Raw genomic sequence first — 27,631 nt, forward strand, 5'->3', positions numbered from 1 at the left:
GTTGCTTTATGCTGCTTCATGGTCTTATCCCCCTTCCCCTCCTATTATCACCCCCTACCCCCCCTCTCTCTAACGTCCCTCTTTCTTCTTCCCCTCTTTCCTTTTCCGTCCGGTCCAACACCAAAGATTTTCAGACATGTTTGAAATTAATAAAGTTTGGCCTCAATTACAAAAGGGGTTTATTCAGACATACCTTTGGTTTGTCTGAAGATTAATAACCCCTCTTGTTAAAGTAAAATATGTCCAACCCAAGAGGCCCTCAGCTCTCATCTGTCTGCCTAGCTGTTGGACAGGACAAGTTAAAAAAGAAAAAAAAAAAAAAAAAAAAAAAAAAAAAAAAAAAAAAAAGTTGAATTTGAACAAACGGAAACAAAGGCATTTGGATAAGAGGTGAAACCATTTTTAACTTTAAAAAACGAAGTCCAGATGACAACTTTTAAACCTACTACTGCGACAGATAAGCAAAAGCTCATTAAAAGTGTTTTTTCTAAAGGCAAACAGTACAGAACATTTCCAATTTAACCTGAGAAAAAGAAGTAAAAATGTCAGGTTTAAAAGTACCGTCAACATGTGGCATGTGTGACGCTATGTTCACACCAAGCATGTGACCTGCGTTCAAGAACATGTGTTTAGTTCATGGATCACGCTGTACTTTTACTACCCGATACAGGCGCATACCTTTAGTTGGTAGGGGCTTGGTGCGAAATGTCAATGCAGTGCCAAAATAATGAATCTTGCTCTAGGTTTTTTCTTTCCCAGCTCTACTCCAATGTCGGGCACAAGCCACAATAAATTTCTCCTTCATGATCAGATTTCACATGGTTCGTACTTCTGTAGCGCAGTTGAAAGTCATGGCCACTGCATGGCACTGTTCCCTCGGGATTTTGACTGAAGTTGCAATTTTTGTTCTTTGAGGGATACCGTAGTGCCGGATAAAGTTCGTTCTGAGGGCCATTTTGATTTTAGAACGTCTGTTACTCCCTTGAAAGGTAGGGAGGAAATGTATTCAGCAATGTTCTTTTTATATTTGAGTCAAAACCTTGGAAAATACGCAAATGTGTTTCTTGTTATGTTTAGTAAAACGTTTAGTGGGAATTGGGTAAACTAAGATGCATTTTAATTTACAATTATTATTATTTTTTTAATATATTTTTAAACCAATATCTTATATAAGATGATGCTCAGTTTGTTGATGCCTCTACTGCAATCTCTGAACCAACTGTTGTTTCTGATGTTTCGGCTCTCCGTGCAAAACTTCCTCTCATCATAACATTACCAACACAACGCAGAGCCTCGGAGGTCCCCTGTGGGGTCTCCGTACAAGTGGGTTACATTTCCGTAAATTAAAGGGGACGCCAATCATAAGTCGCTACCAAATACGAGTCCTTGACTGATTAAAGTTCGGTTTAGCTTTCAATGTTCGTTTAACCCTTGTGCTATTTTAGATGAACCCACCCTTACATTGACGTGTTCTCCCTACCATGACAAAGGTGGATGAAGGTGGAAAGATTTCATGTAACCCATGGACACCAGTGAGGTTCACAAATCATTGAATTTTCTTCAATTCAGCGCACTGTCTAGTGGGTCTAGATGACCCAACTCCCGATAAAAGTACCTAGGGTAGCAAAAAGGTTAATGGCTGCATGTTTTGTACATACAGCCTGAAAAAGGTTGTTAGAATGTGCTTACCTATGCGCCAATGTGACAGTTTTGATGCCCAAAACACACATTTATGTGCGTTTACATAGACTTTATTATTGAAAATGGGCGCTTGAATGCATGTTGCTGAAGGAGGTGTGAACTGTTGAACTGGGGGTGTAGGACCCAAATTGCTGGAGATTAGACTTGGTGGCATTTAATGTACAAACCCAAACCTGACAAAAAGCATGAAGAAACAAAACTGGTAAAAAAAAAAAAAAAAGCAGAACACTTGAGGATAAACTGAGGATCATTAACACAAATCAAGAGAGCTAGATGGTTGGAAACCTGAACTAGGTGCAACTGATGGAGGAAAAACAGAACATGACCAAAACCCAGGGCAAAACTGAAAAACCAAACTAAAGTGCAGAATCCTCACAATCACTTCAGGGAAGACCAGCTGTGGAGAAAGTTGATTTCAGCCGCTGGTATTTGGGACCTCTGTCTTTGGTCATGGCCCATCCCTTATTTTTTTTCTTCATTTCTGCTCCTGAAAAAAGGGAATATTATTTTTTTTTGGCATCAGTTGGATGTTAGATCTCATTTTGCTTCATTTCTTTGATTCCTTTTTTATTTGTCTTCTACCTGCTATTTCAAGTTATGCATTTCTTGCAGATTTTTGCTGTCTTTCATATTAAAAAATGTCTTTGTTGTGCTGGTGTGGTGGGCAAAAACATATTATTTCAGGCACTTTCTTCTTGTAAAACCCCTCCACCAAGGGAAAAAAATGATCTAAAGCTGAAGAACTTTGCTTCAATATTTTGCTGTTGGGTCAGATCAATTGTTCCTTGTCAGGTGGGTGGTCAGTGGGTGTGTTAATAGGCATATTATAGACATGTTGTGGGGATGGCAGGAGTTTTTTTTTATGCTCTTCTCACCCTAACAAAGTCTGCTGCAGTTAAAATGCATTGTGCCTGCTTTGTTTTTACATCTGCCAGGAGGTTTTAAGAGGCACCCGTAGATTATTGTGTTAAAAAAAAAAACGAGGTATAATGTGCAAAGTCTGCAAAAGTCCTTCTCACCCAACAATTAAAGGCCTCTGGACCATTTAAACATTCATTCAACAGCAGGAACAGGCTGATGCTAAATTCACATCTTGATTAACTAGTCAGTTTATTGTTGTGACATGGATTTTCCCCTTTATTGGGAACAATCTTTGTAATTGTGCTGGTTCCCTTGCTCGTTTAGGAAATATAAACACCTACAAATTAGATTTTATTTGACAAATCTAAGCTGCCTAGGATCCAGTGCTTGGCCATCACTTTTTATGCTAAAAGTGTAATTTTGATATCAGGCTATACTTGATATAAAAAGGACCTAGAGGTTGAATTTTGCTGATAAATTGAGACAGCATCACTTCACCAACTGCATTTCCAATGCAGAAAAATAACCACCAAAAAAACCCCACCTTCACTTGTTTGCATGATAATTTCACATTGCTATAACAAATTTTTGTTTTTAGTTGTTTCACAAGTATAACAGTGAAACTTCTTGGACAGCTCATAGTGTGAAACTTTGTTTACAGCGTATCCCTTCAGGGGTCGCCACAGCGAATCAGCTTCTACTGATTTGCACAGGTGTTGGAGCAGAGATTTTTACGCCGGATGCCCTTCCTGCCCTTCCCCTTGGACTTGGGACTCCTTGTGGCTACATAGTTAGGAAAAAAAAGGTGACTAAGGTTTACAGTGTCAGGATACGAGGTAGACACAAAATTGCAGGACGCAGGATCTTCCAATGAGAACTCGAATTTAATCATCAATTTGCTCTTAAGCCAAAAGATTCATGTAACTCTGTGAACAGCACAAAACAATCTGGCAACAAGTGCAGGGGAGACGCAGACTATAAGCATGAGGATAGATTAAACAATTACAAACAGGTGCGCACATCAGGGAGGGCAGGTGAACACACTGAGGGAAGGTCAAGACAACTGAAATGAGAGGACATGTGAGATACAGGAAGTAACAAAATAAAAGCTGAAACAAAACCCATTCTCACCCTGGCTCCAATACCTCACAGTACCCCCTCCTCAACGGGCGCCTCCGGGCGCACCGCCGGGCTTGTCCGGATGACGCCTATGAAAGTCCCGAATTAGAGTCTTGCACAGAATCCTGGAGGATGGTTCCCAGGACCTCTCCTCAGGCCCGTATCCCTTCCAGTCTACAAGGTACTGAAGGCCCCTTCCTCGCCGTCTGACGTCCAGCAGGCGGCGCACATCGTAGGCAGGCTGACCATCAATGATGCGAGGAGGAGGTGGTGGAGGGGATGACTGTTGCAGCCGACTCGTGACATGTGGCTTAATCTGGGAAACATGGAAAACGGGATGGACCCGCATGGACCTTGGTAGGCGTAGTCTCACTGCCACAGGGTTAATGACCTTCAACACCTCAAAAGGTCCGATGTACTTTGGAGAGAGTTTCTTCGATTCTGTCCGGAGCTTTATGTTTGCTGTTGAAAGCAGGACGAACTGACCTGGTGAGTATGCGGGTGCAGGAGCACGATGCCTGTCAGCCAGTCTCTTGTTGGTTTCAGAAGAGCGAAGCAGGGCAGCACGAGCCTCTCTCCAGACGCGTCTGCAGCGGCGATATAGGTGCTGGACCGATGAAACCGCAACTTCTCTCTCCTGCTCAGGAAACAAGGGGGGTTGGCAGCCCAGGGAACATTCGAAAGGGGACATTCCTGAGGCTGATGAGGTCAGAGAGTTGTGGGCATATTCAACCCAGGGCAGAAAGGAGCTCCAGGAGGTCTGGTGGCGAGAACAGACGCATCGGAGGGCTACCTCTAGGTCTTGGTTCGTTCTTTCAGCCTGCCCATTAGACTGGGGATGAAAACCTGACGAGAGGCTGGCAGTGGCACCAAAAGCAGTGCAGAAGGCTTTCCACACTCTGGATATAAACTGTGGTCCCCGATCCGAGACCATGTCCACCGGAATGCCGTGCAGCCTGAAGACGTGAGTCATGACTAGTTTTGCGGTCAATGCAGCAGACGGAAGCTTGTTTAGGGCCACAAAGTGGGCGGCCTTGGAAAAACAGTCCACCACTGTCATGAATACGGTTTTACCCACAGAGGGGGGCAGACCAGTTACAAAGTCCAATGCAATGTGAGACCATGGGCGGCTCGGAACAGATAAGGGATGGAGAAGTCCAGCAGGTGGGCGATTACTGACCTTGTTCTGAGCACAGACTATGCAGGCAGAAACAAACTCCTTGGTGTCCTGTGTCGGACTGGGCCACCAGAACCGGCGACGCAGAAATGAGATGGTTCTGCGGACCCCTGGGTGACAGGTCAGACGAGATGCGTGAGCCCACTGGAGGACCTGACTTCTTACAGTCTTAGGAACGAAAAGTCTGTCTGAAGGGCCCCCTCCAGGGTCTGGTTCCTGGGTCTGTGCAGCCTTGATGTCCCTCTCCAGCTGCCATGAGAGCGCGCCCAGAACACAGGAGGTAGGAAGTATAGTTGCGGACTGCTGGGCCACCGCGGCTGGTTCCTGTTGTCGTGAAAGGGCGTCCGGCTTGATGTTTTTGGAGCCAGGGCGGTAGGACACCACAAAGTCAAAACGATTGAAAAACAATGACCACCGCGCCTGCCTGGGATTCAGCCGTTTTGCAGTCCGGATGTAGGACAGATTCTTGTGATCGGTCCAGACCACAAATGGCTGAGCCGCCCTCTCCAACCAGTGCCTCCATTCTTCTAAAGCAAGCTTAATGGCCAGCAGTTCCTTGTCCCCCACGTCATAATTAGTCTCTGCTGGAGTAAGCCGACGAGAGAAGAATGCGCAAGGATGCAGTTTGTGATCTGCACCCATCCGTTGAGACAACACAGTCCCTACCCCACTGTCAGAAGCATCTACCTCCTCTATGAACTGGTTGGCAGGGTCGGGTTGAGCCAGGACAGGCGCAGAGGTAAAGAGCTGCTTGAGCTTCCGGAAAGCAGAGTCTGCAGCTACCGTCCATTGAAAATGTGAGGAGGTGGAGGTCAGGCCCGTAAGCGGCGCAGCTATAGAGCTGTAATTTCTAATGAACCTACGTAGAAAATTGGCAAACCCCAAAAACCTCTGGAGCTGTTTGCGGCTAGTAGGAATAGGCCAATTCACCACCGCGCTCACCTTAGCCGGATCTGGTCTCACCTCCCCACCAGCAACTACAAAGCCCAGGAATGACACACTGGGGGAGTGAAACTCGCACTTCTCTGCCTTCACATACAGCTTATTCTCCAGCAGCCGCTGGAGCACCAGACGAACATGCCGCCTATGTTCGCTGGGATCCCTGGAGAAGATAAGGATGTCATCCAAATAAACAAAGACAAAACGATGGATGAAGTCCCGTAACACATCATTAATCATCCCCTGAAATACTGCAGGGGCATTTGAAAGTCCAAAAGGCATAACTAAATACTCATAATGTCCGAGTGGAGTGCTGAATGCAGTCTTCCACTCATCACCAGCCCTGATGCGCACCAGGTAATAAGCGTTGCGCAAATCCAGCTTTGTGAAAACCCGGGCCTCCTGCAGGGCCTCAAATGCAGAATTCATAAGAGGAAGAGGATAACGGTTCTTTATGGTGATTTCATTCAGCCCACGATAGTCGATACATGGGCGGAGGGTGCCATCCTTCTTCAACAAAAAAAAATCCAGCACTAACAGGAGATGAAGACGGTCTAATCAGACCTGTGCTCAGGGAGTCAGCGATATACTGCTCCATGGCTTCCCTCTCCGGTCTTGACAGGCTGAAAAGCCGACTCTTAGGCAGAGCAGCACCAGGTTGCAAGTCTATGGAGCAGTCGTAGGGTCTGTGAGGAGGTAAAGAGAGTGCTCGGGATTTAGAAAAAACCTCCCCCAGGTCATGATATTCAGACGGTACTTTGGAGAGGTCATGTGAGGACGGCTGCCTAACTGGGACTGCGGGATCAGCTCCCGGAGGCCGAGCTGAACGCAAGCAGGCAGTATGGCAGTGGTCGCTCCAACTGCTGATCCGGTTGGTGGGCCAGTCAATAACAGGGTTATGAGTAATAAGCCAAGGATAACCTAAAACAACCGGATTGTGAGAGGATTGAAACAGGAAAAAACGGGTGTGCTCATGATGGTTCCCAGAAATGATGAGGTGGACTGGCTCAGTGACCTGGTTAACAGTGGCCACAGTCTCACCATTAAGAGAAACGACCTGCAAAGGACGGGGTAGTGACTCAGTCTTTAAGCCTGCCTGCTTGGCTAGCTCGGCATCCATGAGGTTCTGTTCAGCACCTGAGTCTAACAAAGCCTGAACAGGAATCCCCCTACCCTCAAACATAATATGACCCTTCAGGAGACAGGAAGTAGATCTGGTGGGCACTTGGCCACCACTCGTCAACCACTCTCAATGACGAGCAGCGGCGTTTGGGCAATCCCTGCAGAAATGACCCCGCCGTCCACAGTAAAGGCACTCACCTGCCGTCATCTGCCGTACACGCTCTGAGGGAGACAGACGACCCCGACCCAGCTGCATAGGCTCATCCATCAGCGGAGCTGGAGTCTCTGTGGGAGCAGCAGAAGGAGGTGAGTGATGTGGGGCGTGGTCACTGGAGTGCCCCCTGGGTTGAACAGTCTCCAGCCGGCGTCCCCGCCTGCGATCCTGCAGCCTGTTGTCAATCCTGATCGCCAGGGCGATGAGGAGCTCCAGGGATGATGGTAGATCCAAAAGAGCGAGGTGGTCCTTCATCTCCTCAGAAAGTCCCTCTCGGAAGGCGTCCGTGAGCGCAGCGGGGTTCCAATCGCTCTCCGAAGCGAGAGTCCGGAACTCAATGGCGTAATCCGCCACACGCCGCCTCCCCTGTCTCAGCCGCATCAGCGCCCGAGCTGCCTCCCTTCCCGGCTTTGTGTGCTGGAACACAAGGGTGAAGGCCTCGAGAAAGGCTGGGAGAGATGCGCAGGTGGCTGCTCCACGTTGCCACTCCACGGTGGCCCACGCTCCGGCTCTCCCGGTGAGGTGGGATATGATAAAAGCCACTCTGGAGCGATCCGTGGGGTAGTTCACAGCCTGCAACTCAAAGTGGAGCTCACATTGGGTGATAAACGCCCGACAGTCCCCGGAGTCGCCCGAAAATCTCTCCGGTCGGGCCAGCTGAGCCGCGGGGGCGACAGATGTCTGGACAGGAGCCAGATGCACCGAAGCAGAGGAGGGAGAATGGAGTGGAGGTGTTGATGGAGGGTGCTGGATCCGTCCCGCTCGTGATGTGTCTGCGTCCGCTGTGTCCATTTTAGGCCAGATTGTAATGTCAGGATACGAGGTAGACACAAAATTGCAGGACGCAGGATCTTCCAATGAGAACTCGAATTTAATCATCAATTTGCTCTTAAGCCAAAAGATTCATGTAACTATGTGAACAGCACAAAACAATCTGGCAACAAGTGCAGGGGAGACGCAGACTATAAGCATGAGGATAGATTAAACAATTACAAACAGGTGCGCACATCAGGGAGGGCAGGTGAACACACTGAGGGAAGGTCAAGACAACTGAAATGAGAGGACATGTGAGATACAGGAAGTAACAAAATAAAAGCTGAAACAAAACCCATTCTCACCCTGGCTCCAATACCTCACATACAGAGGTTCAAAACACAGATAGTAGAGAGAGTTTCATTCAGCAGACTTCTAATTAAATATAGTGAGTACTCTGCCTTCTTCTAAGCTTTTTGTTGACAGGATATAGGGTGTTGATTTCTACTGGTACATTTCTTCTAATCGACTTGTGTCTACTGTAGCTGCTCTACATCAAGGAGGCTGCTACAATGCTAGCTTCTTTTGAGTAGGAGGAGGCAAACGTTTTATGTCTGATGCCCTGATGTCCTATACCTATGACTGCCTTCTGCTCAAGGCCTTGTCTAGAAGATTCAGAGTATCATAGACATACCACTATGGATTATTCCAACGTGCTAAGAACTAAAAACAATGAAATATACTAAGTAGACCATAGACAACAGTTTCTTAGACCCACTCCAATCATTTTTGGATCCCAGTGGTCTTTTTATTATGATTATGCCAATTTTGGCCAAAATCAAAAAGCTTGTGTTGTTTTCTAGGACATAGTTTTTGCAGAGCATCAGAAGTTCATTAGAAATTGTCCTCTGAGTTGTAGATGAGACCTTGGTGTGGAGCAATCCCTCCCCCTTTCCCATCACCCATTGCTATCTGTTTACAGGCTCCACAGCCCCGCACACTCCCCTTATTTTTGAGCCATATTCCAGCTCAGACGAGGAAAACACAAACGTACATGGACCTAATCATCTACAAATGGATCATCAGAACGGAGCAGAGCAGGCAGCCCAGTGTAAACACCAAAAACATGATTTTCATCGGAGTGGGTCTTTATGCTTTTTTGTAATTATATTTTTCCTCTTCTGTTGTTTAGCTTGAGGTCAAAAATTTCTCACTTTGGCTAAATGAGTTTATAAAATGATTGAAAAATACTTTGCACTTTAGTTTTAGGTAATTATGCAAATACACATTATTTTTCCTGCTTTGATCCCTAAGAAAATATTCACTGATTTTTAATCTCTGGTATTAGATGAGGTAAAATGCCATATTTATAATAAAATAACATTCTGAATGCTAAATATAGATACAAGTGTCTTCATTTATCAGATCAGAGTAAGGTTTTAATCTACCAACCTTACAATCGACCCTGTGTGCACTTGTACCGTTGAATAATGTCGTTTGCATGTTTCTTTTTGTTATGGTAGACTCATTGACTCCTTTCCAATCTATCCTCAAACTGTATTTAACTAATCTTATGCAGATCAACTTCTCAGCCAGCATTAGGTCTCCAGTGCTCATGTTCCCTTGGTGGCATTTTAAAGGCTAACCACAGTCACAGTTCAGTGAGAGGAAACAAAGAAGCACCCCTGTGGAGGCTGGATTGTCCGGACTGCGACCACACTGCCTGCTGTGCTGCAGTAAAACGTTAGGCATTATATTTAATTGCATGTCTGTCTAACCTCTTGACAGATCATTAGTGTCTTTATATGTCTGTAATAATAAAGAATATGCTTTCAGGATGATGTGGAATGTTCTGTTAAAGGCTGTTAAGTGGGTTCATTTATAAGGACTTTTTATGTTAAGACAAAACAAAATTATTTTTTCCTTGTGTCTGTAACCCCCAGCATCAGCAAGTCTGCTACCAGCCCCTCTGTGTTGTGTTCTGTTCTTCTGGTGATGTTGTATGGTGATGGAGTGATGTACAGAGAGCTACAGGATTCAGGATTGTGATTAGACCACAAACTCCTTCTATTTAATTATTAATTGACATCCACTTTGCAGTCAGGCAGCTTCAGAACAAGAAAAGGGAAACTGTCAGGTAAACTCAGACATTGCAACTTGTCTATTTAAAACAAAACACATGTGTGAATCAAATGAAAACAATAAATTAATAAATTTACTAAAGCTTCATACAAAATAATAATAACAGTGACATTATACAAAAATAATATAACTCTAAGGTGTCTAAATCCCATGAAATCCAATCACGTCTGCCTGCATGGCAGTCATGTGAAACCTGCTCACTATCCCCTCTCCCCGACAACTAGCTAATGGCTGCGTTGCACCAAAACCTATATAACTAAAATAAGAAGTGGCCCACATTTCTTACTAAACCATGCATAACAGTTTAATTAGTGAACAGTTATGGAACAAGCTCACAGTTTATAAGTGGTTGGAACAGATGCTGTAACATCCTGCTGAGACATACAGCCCATGTTCTTCAGAACAAGAAAAAGGAAACTGAAGGCAAAATGGCGCTTACTCAGCAAAACCACAACCGAACTACTGTTCCCGTTTGGCAAAGTCATCGTGAGTCCAATGATTAAACTTGACAATGCTGCCAGCCTGGGGCCGAAGGAGTCATCTGTCCTACAAGTCCTTATAAAGTTTAAGATTCCAGAAATTGGTATTATAGTTAAAATGAAACATTTACTGTTGTTTTTTAGCATGTATAAAGTACGTGAAGCAAGTCGTATCATAAAGCACAACCGTAGGACCCAAACACAGCACAGGCAGGAGGAGCCAAACACAAGAATCACATTTACTATAAGAAACACACATTTTTAAAAGAATAAATGTAATTCAATGTTAAGTCAAAGTGCAGACACGATCAGAGGTCCTTGGGCGCGGTTTGGGCAGCAACGGCACTTTTTGGGCAGTGCGGTGCCTCAAGAGTTAAAAAGTCTGAACTTTGTCATTTTCGTTTAACCAATCAGGGACTCAACTTTGGCTAGTAACGAGTTCATGATGTGATCAGCAGGTGGGGCCCAAAACTGACATGGAGGAGAAGCTAATAATTCTCCTCCTGAGCTTCATGACATTTTTCTTTTTTCCATCAAGACAATGATAAAAAGGTTGTCTAATTTCCTTCTTGTTTTTTGGACTTGTGTGAAACGGGTAGTTGTCAAACTGGGTCACAGAAAGACAGAGGCTGAAAATGCCATTATTCAGATGTAGCTTCTGCAGTAGATGGTGAAACCTCACTAAGCTGGGAGAATCTCTGAAGGATCTCATGAACCCAGACATGGAGACATTATTACAGATGCTTTTGTAGAACTCTTCAAAATAAATGAACCTGATCTCTCAATATCATCCTTGTCTTCTATCCATTGTAAATTAGATATACAGTCAATGCTTCCATGTAGCAATGAGGCTAAAAACTATAGACAGTAGCTCCTCCCACATGCAACTGGAGCGTCTAGTTCAGGGGTATCAAAATGCAGGCGTTGAGGGCCTGCCCTCCTGCTGGTTTTCCAGAAATCTTTCCTCTTCTCCTGCTGATTCCCTGAATACCGGTACTCAATACCTGTTTGGTTTCTATGTAAACTTATTATTATGCATCTATTTTAAATGCATCTAGATCTAATACTTTGCTGTTTATTTTAGTAACCAGTTCCCTATACTGAATGCTATATCCTTCAACCTTTTAAATCCCTTTCTGGTTTGTCTCATTTTTGCATATTGCCCCTTGGGGGGGTGAAATCTGGCGTCATCATCTCCATCCATGAAGAAGTAGATAAATCACACCTTTGCTCCAAAAATAGCATACAAAAAATGCTTTGAACTCTTTCTTAAACAATACATTTACGACTGCAAATTTGTATCTTCTCCATGTGTACTCTGATCTTTACTGCAGTTTAACAAGGACAAAATTCAAACTGTCTGCCAACAACTTTCATCTGTTTCTCCACCTCCAATAGAACCGGCTCTGTTGAGTCTTTCTGCAGTTTTCAGCTTCCCAATTTAACAGAGATATCCGACCTCATCTGTAAACCCAGGCTTCTACTTGATAACTAAACTCCTTCCTCAATGCCTTGGTAAAATCCTGCCTCACCTCTGTATTATTCTGTCTTTTTTTATTCTGGCAACAGGTTCTCACTCCCCTTTGAACAGCTGTTGCCTCTCTAATTCTCGAAGACGGTGTGTTCCAGTCTGGTTCTTGTCTCCACAGCAGCATGAAAATTTGACCATATCAAAATAACAAATGACCTTCTCATTGTCCCAGATTTAGTTTTAGATTCTGTTTTCATTCTTTTCATGCTTCATTCTTCTACAGTGCCTCCCTTCTGTGGGTATCCCCATACACCCCTTGCAGTGTTTTTACGCCGATCTCTCTGATTGTGCCCATCTTTTCCAGCTCAAGCCTTTCTAGCCTCAGCAGTCATGTCAGGTGTCCCTCAGGGTTCTATCCTCAGAGATCCTCTTCTTTTTATCCTTTATCTCCTCCTTCTTGTTAAATTCTTCCACAAATTTCTACATTCAACTCAACTGTTTTACAGATGGCAGCCAGCTTTATCTTTCAGGACATTTATAAATAACTATAACATCTTCAAATTGGCTTGAAAATGAAGCTGAACTCCTTTTTGTTGCCACCAAATTTGCACTTACCTAAAACCTTAGTCTCATGCACCCATAGGGGGGTTGACCTGTAAAATAGTCATACATTTTATTAAGTGGATTGTGAAATATTCATAAGACTAATGTGGGCGTACGGGTGATGCTGTTGTATGGTGCACTTATGTCAGACTTCAGTCATTAGTAAGCTGTAAGTACTGGCCCCTTACTAAACCTGAAGCCCTCCACTCTTTCCTCAGGGGAAGAGAGAGGAGTGAGCGTGAAAACCTGGTCCTCATAGCTCTTTCCAACCACTTCTCTTTTCCACAAGACCGTCTGGTTCACCATCCAGTAGAGGAGGAGGAGCATATGCAATTAAGTCGAACTAGTCACTCTCAGGGGTAGAGGGAGAGATGCCTTAATGAAAGACTCTGTTTCTACTGCAGGTCCCCAGATCACCTACTTGATGTCTGTCCAGCAAAAGACAAGGCTCCACATGCAAGAAGGAGACGTGTGTGTGTGAGCCGTTCAATATCCTCCTCTCCCAGTTCGGATCATTAGTCCAAGGTTTTTTGTCATGTCAGAGGAGAGGTGTTTCCAGAGACTGTGTTTATTGATTCGGTTCCGACAGTAACTTCGTGTCTGTGGAGATTGTCAAAAGATTGGGTATCAGAGTCTTCCCTTTACCACAACCACTTTGTGTCAGGGCCATTGACAGCAAAGTCAACACGCTTAGTCGATTATTCACAGAATCTATCAGATGCAGACCGAGAACCATTTTCAGCAAATAAAGTTTCATGTCATTATAAGAAAAAACTCACCTTATCCTAGTTGAAAGAATTCAACCCTCAGATTGATTGGTTATCTGGAAGAGTCTTGGGTTGGGAGTTTGAGGGTGCTAATAACTGCACTTCGTGCTGTGAAAGCGCTTTCATCAGGTCAGAGAATTGCCACCGTAGAGACATATCCCGATCTGTCCTGAGTCCCTGCAGTCTACTATGATCTCAAAGAGGTTTTTCAAGGTCGAGGCCTCATCATTGCCCTCCCCCTTTCATCCATATGACTACCAGGTACGTCACCACTGAGAGGACGCTTATATTCCCTGTCAGGTCCTAAGAGGGAGGCAATGGAGAACTACATCAGAGACTCACTGGAAGCGGGCCTTATTCGTCCATCCTCTTTCCCTGATGGTTTCTTCTTCGTCAAGAAGAAGGATTGAGGTCAACGTCTGTGCACCGACTACCGAAGCCTGAACCGGATCACCATATGCAACAGGTACCCTCTTCCTCCTATGTCTTCTGCCATTCAAGTTCTTCAGGGAACCAAGATCTTCACCAAACTGGACTTGCGCAATGCTTACCATCTAGTCAGAATGAGAGCAGGAGACGAATGGAAAACTGCATTCAACACACCCTCAGGTCATTTTGAGTATCAAGTCAGGTGCTGTCAAGGTCAAGTCAAGCTGCTGTTGGTAATTAAAGAGGCACTGGAGGTTGGAGGGCACTGAGCATCTGTTTCTGGTTTACACCGACCATAAGAATCTGAAGTACCTGAAGTCTGCTTAGAGGTTCAACTCTCGTCAAGCTCGATGGTCTATTTTTTTCTTTTAGCTGTAATAATTTCACCCTGTCCTTCAGGTCCGGATCCAAGGGCACTAAGGCTGACGTCCTGTCCAGGAGGGACGGCGGGCCAGGAACTATGCCCCCACCTGAGTTCATCTTACCTGAATCCGCATGGCTGGCTGTGCTTAACATGGACATTGAGGAAGAGGTAATGGCAGCTACCGTTAACGTTGCATCTCCCTTGCCTTTCCCACAGGTTTCATTTTTGTTCCTGACACCCTGAGATCCAAGGTGTTACACTTGTTCCATGATTCTCGCCTGTCCTGCGCACATACGCCCTAATTAAACAACAGTTTTGGTGACCCACTCTGAAGGATGATGTCCAATAATATGTTTCTTCTTGTCCTGAGTGTGCCCAAGTCAAGTCTGCTAACAGACCTCAAGCAGGTTATATGCATCCCCCTCTGGTCCTCCGGTGACCATGGTCTCGGATCTCTATAGATTTTGTCACTGGTCTGCCCCTCTCTAACGGTAACACTGTTGTATTGAATGTAGTGGACTGTTTTTCCAAGATAGTGCACTGTATTGCTCTTACCAAACTTGCTTCTGCTAAGGAGACTGCTGAGGTTCTTCTTCAGAATGTTTTTTGTTTGCATGTCATCCCAAGAGACTTCGTCTCTGACCTGGGGCCACAGTTCACCTCAAGATTTTGGTCCTAGTTTTGTCATCTCCTTAATGTTTCTGTCAGTCTGTCATCTGGTTACAACCAACAGTCTCAGTGGCAAGACTGAAAGACTTAATCAGCAACTGGCGACCTCTCTGCGACTTTTGTGCGGCTGTAACCCTTCTTCTTGGTCTGGTAACCTAGTCTGCGCAGAATTTGCTCATAACTCCCTTCCATCTTCTGCTACCAAACTGTCCCAGTTTCAAGTTGTTTATGGTTATCAACCCCCTCTGTTTTTGCTCGCAGGAGGTGACTGTCAGTTCCTTCTGCCCATGCTTCCGTCCAGCGGTGCCACATGACTTGGAGACAGGCTCGACAAGTGCTTCCATGCACTGTCAAGGGATATTGTACTGAAGCTCACAGGAGACTGACACATATCAGGTTGGCCAGAAGGTCTGGTTTTCAACAGCCGACCTGCCCCTTCGAGTGGATAATAAGAAGCTTGCGCCTAGGTTTGTTGGACCCTTCCCCGTTGCCAAGGTGGTTAACCATGTGGCTGTTCAGCTTTGGGTATCCGGGCCTCTCCATGTCCATTCCACGTTTCATGTTTCCAGAGTCATGCCTGTTTGCTCCAGTCCTCAGGTGCCCCCTGCTCAGCCCCGCCTCCCGCTCGGTTCATCGAGGGTGGTCCTGCCTACACTGTGCTCCTGCGTTCTCGTTGCTGTGGTCAGGGTTTTCAGTACTTGGAGGACTGGAAGGGCTAAGGCCTTGATGACCGGTCCTGGGTCCCGACGCATTTTGTCCTGGATCCGCATCTTATTGCCCAATTCCATTGTGAGCATCCCGAGCAACCTAGTAGAACGTCGAGTGCGGGTCATTGAGGAGGGGGTACTGTCATGTCAGCTGCATCTTCCGGTTGGAGTAATTATGCTCTATGACAATCACCTGGTCTTGGTCCTTCTTACGCACACTCCTGTGCTTCACTCATTGCCGGAATCTTGCCATTACCTCGTCTCAGCTCCCTTATCGTTCCCGATTCTTCGCAAGCCCACAGTACACTATTGACTTTAGTGAGTGGATATCCTCTTTCAGGGTTTTTTGGTCATTAAGACTCGCTCCTCCAACCCGCTCTGGCTGCTGACTTCCTCTCCTGACTCTCCTGCTCCCTCTGCTAGCGGGAGGTTTTCACGCTCCTTCAGATCTGCTGCTCCAAACCAGGATTTACACAAAATAAATTGACTGTTTTCCGTCACTCTTGGGTTCGCCTCTTTTGGCTGTCCTCGACAAATCCTGACCTTCAGCCATACTCAACATCAACTCAAAACCTTCTGTGTTATTCTTGATAGCACTCTTTCATTACAGCCTGACTTTATTGGCTTAACCTCAGTCAGCTCACCATGTATTTACATCTCATTTAATTTACTTGCATCTTATTTAAAGTCCTCTGACTCTAAGGCTATTCATAACCTCTCTCATCACCTATCCAGTTTTTTCCATGTTTTAATTTCTTTGGATCCCATGCTTCCATCCTGCAAGCAACTCTCTTCCTTCTTCCTCCTGGCATCTGCAAAACTTTTTTCAAATCAAAACTCAAAACACATCTGTTAGAAATTGCCCTCTCATAACATTGTAATCCTCTTTCATTGTTTATCTTTACTTTTGAGTTGATTTATTGCTATTTTGGTTTTTCTTTGTTGATTTTAATTATTCTCTGTGTGCAGAGTCCTTGGATGCTCTGAAAGTTGCTTTGAATAAAGTACTTTAAAAAAAAAAAAAAAGATGGCTCATGTCTTTAGATCTAGCAAAGAAGGGTGTGAATGTGACCTGTACTGTATTCCCTGAAATTATTTTAGGGTTTTAAGTTTGCAAAATGCACTTTCACTATCGCACCATGCACTAATTTTCAATTGGGGGTGTGAGTGGCCGAATGCTAGCAGGAGAGTGAGTAAAAAGATTGGTGGCGGAAGGAGGGTGGGCTTACCATGTCCTAGAAAATGACACAGGTTTTCTAATTTTGGGTCCAAACGGTATAATCATAACAATAAGACCACTGGGAACGCTTTGAAATTGATCAAAACATGATCAGATTGGATATTTAAATGTACTAACAGGAAAAAAATATTTTTGAAACCAATCTTTAAGTCTGCTTATATCTGGAGGAAAATAGGATCCTTTTGAAACGGACAAGCTTGTGCAAAGGCGACCCAGTGGTTACTTAATGAGCTAACCAGTTGTTTCTAGTTTAATTTGGCTTAAGCAAGATGTTATGCTTCTAGAAGAATACAGAAAATGAGTTTGTGCATTTAGTTTAGCTGTAGTCCTTGTTCTTTTCTACTTACCTTCAGTTTTCAGGCTCATGACATAAACATTTAAAACAACTACATTTTCCTTTCTTTTATCTAGTTCATGTGTTTTCCTGCACTCATGCATTCTAATTATCCTCAAACAGGAGAAAGTTCTAACGTGTTTGCAAACTGTCACAGAAGTTTCAATGTAACATCAGGAACAACAGTAAAAAATCTGGTTTTACTCCCTTGACAACACGTATCCAAAACCAAATAACATTCCTCTCTTTACCTAGAACAGTATCGACCATTAGGAGACAGAAAGAAAAGGGCCGGCCTCTGTTTACAATTCCATCTCAAGTATCTTCATGCGCACGTGCCAGACAGAGGAGGTAGAGCATGTCAGGGAAGAACCAGTGGGTGTGGATTGGATGTTACTCATCAACCGCAAGTATTTCTAAAAATATCTTCCAATGATGTTGCTCCCAGCCAAAAGCAGTTGAACAGTGAAGGCATGTCAGTCATTGTCTGTCTTCTATTTGGCTTAAGGGAATGCAGGGCACGAGGTGCACCCGGAGGCAAGACATGGATTTATCTCACCTAAAAAATGTGTAAAGCTCCTACTGCTAGCCAGGTTAAAAAAATATAATCTACTAAATAATACTTTTAAGCGAAGCAGAACAATTTAAGTTCATGAACACTTGACAAATATGCTCTGCAGCTTTACTTTAAATATTAAGATAATGTTCCTAATAAAGTCATTACATAGAATACACACTCACTGCTTTGTTTTTTCTGCTTAAGTTGTCAGGAACCAAAACACATTTTTTCTTTTTTTTTAATGGAAAGAAATGTTGATGACTCACATTCCCTCCAGGGGCTCAAACGTCTGTCAAGCTGATATCAGATAATGAGTGTACACTATTATGACAGCTGCTGCCCGTGGCAACATGAGTTTCAACTGGTAACTGAAATTGGCAGATGGATTATGGATGTTAAAGGAGTAACAAATAAGCCTTTGCTCATGTGCATTCTTTTGATTCAACCTTAAAAACTAAAAGTGCACAATTTAAACAGTGGTTGTCTTTTTTAAAACACTTTATTTGACAAGCAACAATGGAGAAAATGATCTTTTATGATCAGATTGACTTGTTTTAAAAACAATATCTAAATACAAATAAATATCGATATATAAATGAGAATTTATCTTCAAAAAATAATCTTCAAAAATAGAAACTTCGTTTGTGTTATTTAACCTTTCTTCAGCAACATTAGGAGTTATAGCCTAACGATAGCAATTGTTAACAATACATTTTACACAAAAAGGTAACATATATTTTTTTAAATTTAATTCCTTCTTCCAGCCTATTTCATTCAAATGTTATATTCCTTTTGATTTGATTACAAATATTTACAACACAATCTAAATGCATATTTGTAATTGTCAGGTTGAGGAGGGGTGGTGAGCGTGAAGGACCCAAAATGCAGATACAGTTCCAAAGCAAGGGGATTTAATCCCCACAAAGAAATGTCAACCACTGGTGAAACTGTTTCAAGTCTTGCTGTGACACGAGAGCGCTAACTACTGCACCATAGTGCAGCCCAACTGCATTGATTGGCAGATATAAATACATACGCATATATCTTCATACTCTGGGAAAGATTCGACTTTAATTACTCTTAATCATAAACCTTTATTCAGCAACATTAGCAGCAATACGTCTATTAGTTTATGATAATATATTAGTATATTACCCCATTAGATTATATTATACGAAGACTTGATGTCAAATAAATTCGGCTGGACACAATCCGCAATTTTTCATCTCCCTTTCCTAGTCAAATAATCCCTGATTAGTTCAACTTGGACCAGTACGCAGAGCCGATAACAGTCTTAAAAATGTGCTTGACAAGGCATGGATCCCGAAACGTCCATATACACGCGTTTCTATAGACCTTTCATTAAAAATGGTAGCTGGAGTGCACATTGCCAAGTGCACATTGTGTGAACGTGGCTTTACAGGCATCACGCAAATTTGCAGGTGTAATTTATTTTGTAGAGGAGGGAGGAAAGGGTTAAGGTAATTGGTAGGATTCAAATCACTAACACAGGTAAAGTTACAATGAGCCTGGGGCTGTTGCTCAGCTGATTTCATATTGTTAGAGCTGCCAGTGAAGGAGTGAATGTGCATGCCAGGAGACAGAAACCGGGCCTCCTCTTGGCGTCGGCCCTGACACCAGCTCTAAAACCTGTGTGTGCTCCATCACCTGAGGTCCAACAAGATTATGTCAGAGGCAGGCAGGCAAGCTTAACGTGTCTTTAAAAAAAGGGTGTTGGTTTGCAGAGATGAACATCTTTTAGGATTATGCCATCTAACTATCCAGATAGATAGATAGATAGATAGATAGATAGATAGATAGATAGATAGATAGATAGATAGATAGATAGATAGATAGATAGATAGATAGATAGATAGATAGATAGATAGATAGATAGATAGATAGATAGATAGATAGATAGATAGATAGATAGATAGATAGATAGATAGATAGATAGATAGATAGATAGATAGATAGATAGATAGATAGATATGATTACAATGCTCTCTTTCTGGATTTTTAATGCAAACAACATGCACCCATGCATTGTCAAGTGATAATTACTCAATAAGCTGATCTCACTTTAAAATAGCTGGTCCCAAACGTCCTTACACATACAGAAACCTCACTTCCAAATGTTTTGACATGCATAAGCCCTGCCTGGAGAGCTTTACGGAATACTCACTGCACATTGTCATGAAACCACTTCTTCACAACTTGTTAATGCCTGTCTATTATTGACTTTCTTTCCCTCCTAGTCTCCATGGCTTTTTACTGCTTTCCCACCTCTTTCTGCAAAAAAAAAAAAAAAAAAGCAAGCACGCATACTGCAGGTGCCGTTCGACAAGTGTGACTAGTCCACACTATTTGTTGTTCAGTGTGTTTTTACAAGTTGGCAAATCTCCTCTAAGCTCACTGCTTTGAGTTTGTTTCTGTTTAACTTAGAGTGCACCCTTGGGTGTATGTGTGCGTACTCGAATGCATGCATGACTGTAGTGCTGCAACTTTCTGTTGAAACCTGTTCATTTGACCAGCACCCTCCAAGTCAGGTGCCACTGAGTTCACGGGAGTGCAACCCATAACAAATATGAGACGCTCAACTGGGCGTGTGCAGAAGTATACAAAACATTTTGTTGTTTTATTTATACTGACGACGATGTAGTTGTTTAAGCTGTTGTGTTAGGTGTGGCAATCAGTACTATTTACACAATTAAAACTGTTGCATTCCATATGCACTTTCCCTGCACCGTGTTGCATGCCCGCTCGCAGAAAGGTCACATAAGTAATGTAAAAGTTAAACTGACAGTTAGTGCCGACTTTGTTTTGAAATGAAGGAATAAAACAGAAACAGTGTCAGTCATGGGACAAAAAATATCCCAAAATGTGTAAATGGTGTGTTTTTGGCTAAAAAGTTGCTATCTAATTTACCTCAACCCTCAGTCCATAATCACACAAGCTCTAATGTGCCAGCCTTTCGGGCACATCACGCACACATGAGTCATGTTTGTTCTTTTTTGAAAAGAATAAACTGGAAACTGTTTCAACTGCTGCAACTCAATCCCATATTTTTCGGCCTGTAAGTCGCTCCAGAGTAAGTTGCAGTTGCCAAAGATGCATCAGAAATGTAAAGGAAAGGAAGAAATGTTGCTAAATTTGTTACATATTTGTCACATACCCCCATATTTTTCTGTTTTTTTTCTTTTTTTATGGAAAAATCAGTGATGCGCATGATTAATAAACAGCACTCAGCTTACTGAAGAAAGTACAGCATTTCTGTCTCACCACAAGGGAGACATTTCCTTTAGGGAGCAGGCCAGAAGAGCAGCCTCTACTGAGCCTGTTTAATGAGACACGGAGACAGAAGTTGATTGTGTGCTGTTTGCTTTCCAGGTAATAACGGTGAAACAGAGACAGTAAATTAACCACCAGATCGAAGATAATACCGGAATTTAGCAGTTGTTTATATTGTTTGTGTCGTTATTCATTTGTGATTCCTTGAAACGGAATGACCGAGATTGCTAGCACTTAGAAGCTAAAGCTAACGGGCGAACAGGAACGAGTTAGCATTGGTGGAGTTAAAGTTCTGAAAATGTGGTTAACACCATAATTACACGGGAATGAGATGGGTATTATTGATGTTTGATTTTATAAACAAATGTAAAAGAACTAAGCAGGCCAGAAGAGCAGCATTTACTGAGCCTGTTTAATGAGACACACAAACAGAAGTAGACTGTGTGCTGTGCCTGTTCCAGCTACTCACTAAAGGCTAACTTTAAAAAAAACAACACATTTGTCTGGGTTATCCTTTCAAGTGTGCAACAAAAAGAAAAGAAAATCATAAGTCACATTGAAGTATAAGTCACACTTTTGAGAGAAATGTATTTAACAAAATACAGGAACAAGAATGGACTCTCCATCTTGACAGGCAAATCATAATGAAGAAACAGATAATAATAATTGAAAATAGGCACGTTTCACTACTGTAACAATATTTACTTTCATGAAACTTAGAAAGAATCTTATTAGCACAACATGTGAAGAACTAAAAAGTCTACTAAACTCTTTATATCACTTTAAATCACTAAAGTCATTGAATCAGCAGCAAAAACTGATTACACACATCTACATTAACCAGTTAAAGACCCACTCCGATGACAATTGCGTGTTTTAACAAGTTCCTGTAGCATTCCTCTGATGATAGACGACAAAAATAAAAGACCACTAAGCCCAAAATTGTACTTCTGAGTATTTCTTTATTCAAATCATTGTGAATCAGAATCAAACCAAAAAAAAACTGTTTAGAAAAGAGCTTATTTGTGATGTTAAAATAATGCTGGGCAGGCCACAGGCTCCATGCTCCTCTCTGTTCTCCCCGCTCATGCTGAACTGTGCGTGAAGAATCAACTCCAATATTGCTGAACATTTTTGTTGCACCGGTGTGGGTACCGGATGTTCTCGGGTTGCCGGATGTTCCCGGGGTCCTTCGGTGTCCTTCCAATGAGTTTTATCACTAGAGGAGACATCACGTGGTTCCTCATGGGAGGAGAGCACCGCCATCTTGGTGAGGTCAAGTTTTGAAGACCAAACCACTTTTTATAACATTTAATAAAGAGCTCTGTTTTTACTTTCAATCACTTCATTATATGAAAAAGAAGAATGGCTTGAAATTGCTTAGTTTTGTTCAGAAATACAAACTTCACGAGTACCCCTAACTTAACTAGTATTAGACTATTTAGATTTTTTCTATGTTCCTTTATTTTATTTTACTTATGTTTTTATTTATTTGTGTGTCATGTTCATTGTTTCTTTTTTTCCCCTCTATTCTTTATTTTCTATGTTAATATGTTATGTTTGGCAATGGTGACTGATCTTCGAAGCAATATTCATTACATTGTTATTGTTCGTTGTTAACGTTAATGTCATTGTTAATGTATGATACCGCAATTGTCAATAAAGTTTTTAAAAAAACTTAGCGACGTTAACTCATTGGTCGTGGCAACTTACAGCCAATCAAATAGTGTGACGTCATCATTGGTCGAAGGACCCCGAGAACATCCGGCAACCCGAGAACATCCGGTACCCACACCGGTAATGCCAGGTTGGGGACGTGAGACGCTGTAAGTTAGCAGGAGAGTGTGTAAACAGAGAGCTCTCAGCAATGAGGAGGATAAGAGGGGCGTTGCTCTGAGACAACGGTCCCATCCACAAAAAAAGAAAAACGGCATAATCATAATTAAAGACCTTTAGGAACACTTTTACAATAGATCAAAAGATGATCGGAGTGAGACTTTTCAATTCTGTATCATTTTCTTGTTAGATCTCATCAAAATACTTAATAAAAAGTCCAAGCCCTTGTTGTAAACACTTAAATGAGAGATATAAAACACTTTTTACACTATAGGAAATGGTATAATGTTGTAAATGATAAAAAAAATGCACTGCCAAGTATCACTATGCAAAACAACAAATACAAAACCAGAGTTTTAGTTGGAGTACTTCTTATTAGAAACTATGTAGTCTAATTCAACAAACAAAGAGGTGGTTGGTTTGCGTGCAGCCATGTGTCTGGAATTATTTTCCTGCTTGACAGTCAGAATTTCAGTCTTGATGTGCACCATCGACAGAGCATTTTGGCATCACGCAACCAAAACAAGTGTAACCGGTGGGACCCCTCAGTGAGAATGTGTGACACGTTAAAAACAAAACAAAACAAAAGTCTTGCTTCCACAGCAATAATAACAAACAAAAAAAAGTATTTAGGGTTGCCTAATCGTTCAGACGTATCAAAGTTGCTGTTTGTTGACCTCGTGGTGATGACCGGAACTCCAAGCGTGTGTACTGTAACTGCAGTGAATTGATGGTTTGTTTAAAGGAGGCAGTGAGGGAAAAGTTTGCAACAGCAAGGGTGAAATGTGAACATTAGCGAGGGGGAGGAGACTGAACCATTTAACATCAACATGTGGTGGCTCCACAGTCAAACCTGCTGCGACATAAAAACTGGTGTCAAGTTACGGTACTTCTGTAAAGGATCAGACTCTGCATGGAAAGTAACAATAAATCCTCACTTGTTGGGGTTTATTTCTTAGTGTTCATGATCCAGTAACACATTGAGAAGCCAAACGCCTTGTATTAAGTTTGTTGATGAATTCATGTGGTATGACCGTGTACTTTTGATTAATAACAAGAGAAAAATTTGTTAAAGTTAGGTGTGTGTCCATATACAAATATTTTATCTGGGTCGGTTAGAGCAGTGGTCCCCAACCCCTGGGCCCTGGGCCGCACAGAAAGAATAAATAACTTACATTACTTCAGTTTATTTATTTCAGAATCTGAAAGATGTTTTATTTTGAAAAATAGCCTGATTCTCTGTTACATTCGTCTATGTCACTCTTGACGCAGGACAAAGCGCTCTTCTTGGTCACGTGATAGGTTACCACTCAAATAAAACCTGGGAGCTAGCAAAATGAGTAAAAAACAAACATCTTTGGAAAGTTTCTTTGCCAAGGGGGAAAAGGGCCAGCCAGGAGACAAAAGACTTCCAAAAAAAGAAAGCTACATTTATTAGAAATTTCTTCTTTTATGCACCATGAGTGTGTGAAGGGGAGAGGATAATGAGACCTGTGCAATGTACAAAGTCATGCATGTCAAAATAAAAGCTCCTTCCTTGCAGCACTACCACAATATTAATGATAATAATTCTTCACGCACAGTTCAGCATGAGCAGGGGGAACAGAGGGGAGCATGGAGCCTGCCCAGCATTATTTTTACATCACAATTATTACTACTACAATATTCATCCGCCATATCATAAAGGCTGGTGCGTGAAAATTTTGTTTGACGTCAAACCGGTCCATGGCGCAAAACAGGTTGGAAACTGTTGTGTTAGGGTATACCCATGAGCGGGCTCAATTTTTTTTTTTTACCCCTTATTTGCTCAATTTCAGAACAATGTTTATCTGGGAGAAGTAACAAGAAGTTAATATGTTTAGGCTTAATCTTTTTCTGTTTATAGTCCAATGGGAAACATAAGAAACTACTGGTCAGAATAAATCTATGGAAAAACACGCTAACAAAAAGGAACTTAACAGGAATATACATGTTTTCTGAGAGAAGGACTAACAACAAAATGTCAAAAGGGCAAGCTCCCCAATCTCCGTCTCCTTATCTTTTTGTTCTGACCCTGCTTGGTTCACCAGAGTCATTTGATGGGACTGCTGAGGACTGGCGGGCATTTCTCACCTCCTGTCGCCTCCATTTTCAGTTCAATCCGAACGAGTTCCCCTTCGAGCAGAGCAAAGTGGCTTTCGCTCTGAGCTTTTTGACGGACCAAGCCAAGCAATGGGGTTTGACAGAGTGGGACCACGGAGCCGAGCTGTACTGCTCTTTATGAGCATTCTCCACCCAACCCGTCACGGTGTTTCATTCGACCACACCCCAGGAGCTGCCGCTTCAGAGCTCCTCCGTCTCCAGCAAGGAGTCCGCAGCGTCTCCGATTATGACATAGAGTTCCAGACTCTGGCTGCCAGGACCAGCTGGCCAGGACGACGCACTGGTGGATGTCTTTCTTTGGGGCCTCTCCAGTGCATTCAAGGAAAGAGAGGCTGATCGACTTGGCCATGAGTATTCAGGGGATGCTAGAACAGGGTCAGGAGCAATGCAGCAACACAGGCTTCTGTCCATCACATCCTGTGGGTGTTCCGCTGCTCCGTTCTAGTGCCTGTGCTGGTGATGCCTCTGGGCCTTACTAATGGTCCCGCAGTATTCCAATGTTTGGTTCATGATGTCTTAAAAGACATGATTAACAAGTTTGTACTTGTGTATCTTGAGAATACACTGATATTCTCCCCAGATCTCGACACCCATGTGCAGCACATCAAAGCCGTTCTCCAGCGCCTCTAGAGCCAGCTATTCTGTAAAGCTGAGAAATATGAGTTCCACATCACACAAACCCGTTTCCTTGGTGTGGTGGGAGTTTGCCTATGGACAGTGCTAAAGTTAAAGCAGTTCTAGAGTAGCCTGTTCCTCCTGGATACACAACGGCAGCGCTTCCTAGGGTTTGCTAATTTTTAAAGGCACTACATAGAGGCTTCAGTGGCGTTGCTGCATTCCTCCATAAACTCAAATCAGCTAAGGTACATTTTGTCTGGGATGAGGGGGCTGATAAGGCGTTTACCTAGCTGAAGAGATGTTTCTCTACAGCTCCTATTCTGACTCAGCATAATCCCTCCAAACAATTCATTGTGGAGGTAGATGCATCTGATTCTGGGGTGGTGGCTGTTATGTCACAGAGAGGGTCTGATAACAAAGTCCATCCCTGTGCGTATTTCTCTTGCAAACTCACTTTTGCAGAGAGAAACTACGGCATAGGGGAAAAGACAACTGCTGGCAATAAAACTGGCCCTTAAGGAATGCCGTCATTGGTTGGAGGGGGATGAGCAGCCGTTCTTGGTCTGGACTGGTCATAAGAACACGGAGAATATCCGGACTGCCAAGCGTCTTAACCCTCTCTTGCTGGATTGTTGCACCCTCTACCTGTGCCTTCCAGACCTTGGTCCCATGTAGCTATGCACTTTATAACTGGTCTGCGCAACTCTAGAGGTAAAACTGTTAATATGTTATTGACAGATTCTTTAAACTGCCATACCTTTGCAGAAACTACCATCAGCCAAGAAGCTACCTGTGCTCGTTACCCAACATTTTTTCCATCTGCATGCCCTCCCACAAAACATCACCTCTGATCGTGGTCCACAGTTAATAACTGCATTTTGGAAGGAGGGTGGCGGACACACGGCTCTCGAGCCGCATGCGGCTCTCGGCCAATAAGCATGCGGCTCTTTGCGTCTCATGACATTGTGGCGACCTGGGGGTTAGCCCCGCCTTCAACACCTAAGACTCATGGGAAGTGGGGAATCTTGGGTGTAAAGTTCCTCACCATGAGTGAGGGGGTTGTGAGCAGAAGTGAATTCCATACTGTTTGGCTGTTTGGGGTGTGCATAAATACATGGGTGTTGATGCCAGAAAGGAGAATATGCTATTTGCTCCTCTGCATACCTCTCTCTCTCTCTGAGACTGTTCACAGTTGTGCTGGGTATGGGGCACGGGCAGTCCTCCAATGCAGCTAATTTATTAGCAGCTCGGCTACAGTGACGAACCAGCTGGGTTGTTACTATGTTTTCTATATTGTGCTTCATTTCATAGTTATTTCCCTCATAAACTACACTCAAATCCATCAGAGGGTATTAAAAATAAATAATAAAAGTAATCTGGCAGTGTGTGTTTTGATGCTGCTCCCGACACATAAGTGACCGCCAATCATTTGCGCAGGTTACGCCCCATGCCGGAAAAAATAAATAAATGAACATGCAGACTGTTACCCTCATGGTAAAAATTGCTTAATTCAGAGTATAAAGATAAACACAGGACGTTTCTGAAAGAATAGGAAGATTCTTACTTTTTTTCTGAATAGAATGGCAAGTCACTTCCTAATCTGACACAAATTGTCTCCTTTATTAACAAGTTGAAGCTTTTCAAAGTGTACATTCAAAACGGCAACCTGTCCCACTTTCCTTCTTTGCGGAGCTCGCAGCAGAAGGCTGCTATCAAAATGAACACAGCACAGTACGTGACCCTGCTTGCGCAACTTTGCACACTTTTTTCTTTGACGCTTCTAATGCAGAGACTAACTGCCTAAGATCCCCGCTTGTCACTGATGAGGCAGCGAGCGAACTGTCCATCCATCCAACCATCTTCCTCCGCTTATCCGGGACCGGGTCGCGGGGGAAGCAGTCTAAGCAGAGATGCCCAGACTTCCCTCGCCCCAGCCACTTCCTCCAGCTCCTCTGGGGGACCCCGAGACGTTCCCAGGCCAGCCGAGAGACGTAGTCTCTCCAGCGTGTCCTGGGACTTCCCCGGGGCCTCCGCCCAGTGGAACATGCCTGGAACACCTCTCCAAGGAGGCGTCCAGGAGGCATCTGGACTAGA

At 43.3% G+C, this 27,631-nt stretch overlaps 1 long non-coding RNA gene across 1 annotated transcript in view; it reads right to left on the reverse strand.

Annotated features, from left to right (window-relative positions):
* The window catches only part of LOC144988681 (uncharacterized), a 174,817-nt gene that overhangs the window by 97,585 nt on the left and 49,601 nt on the right, over nucleotides 1-27,631 (reverse strand). Inside the window, exon 2 of the long non-coding RNA XR_013652654.1 lies at nucleotides 2,078-2,188. This is a non-coding gene — a long non-coding RNA (uncharacterized LOC144988681). The remainder of the gene's footprint in view (nucleotides 1-2,077; nucleotides 2,189-27,631) is intronic.

This window comes from Oryzias latipes, chromosome 21, assembly GCF_053564925.1.
Source record: "Oryzias latipes strain Hd-rR chromosome 21, Olatipes_Hd-rR_3.1".
Lineage (NCBI taxonomy): Eukaryota > Metazoa > Chordata > Actinopteri > Beloniformes > Adrianichthyidae > Oryzias > Oryzias latipes.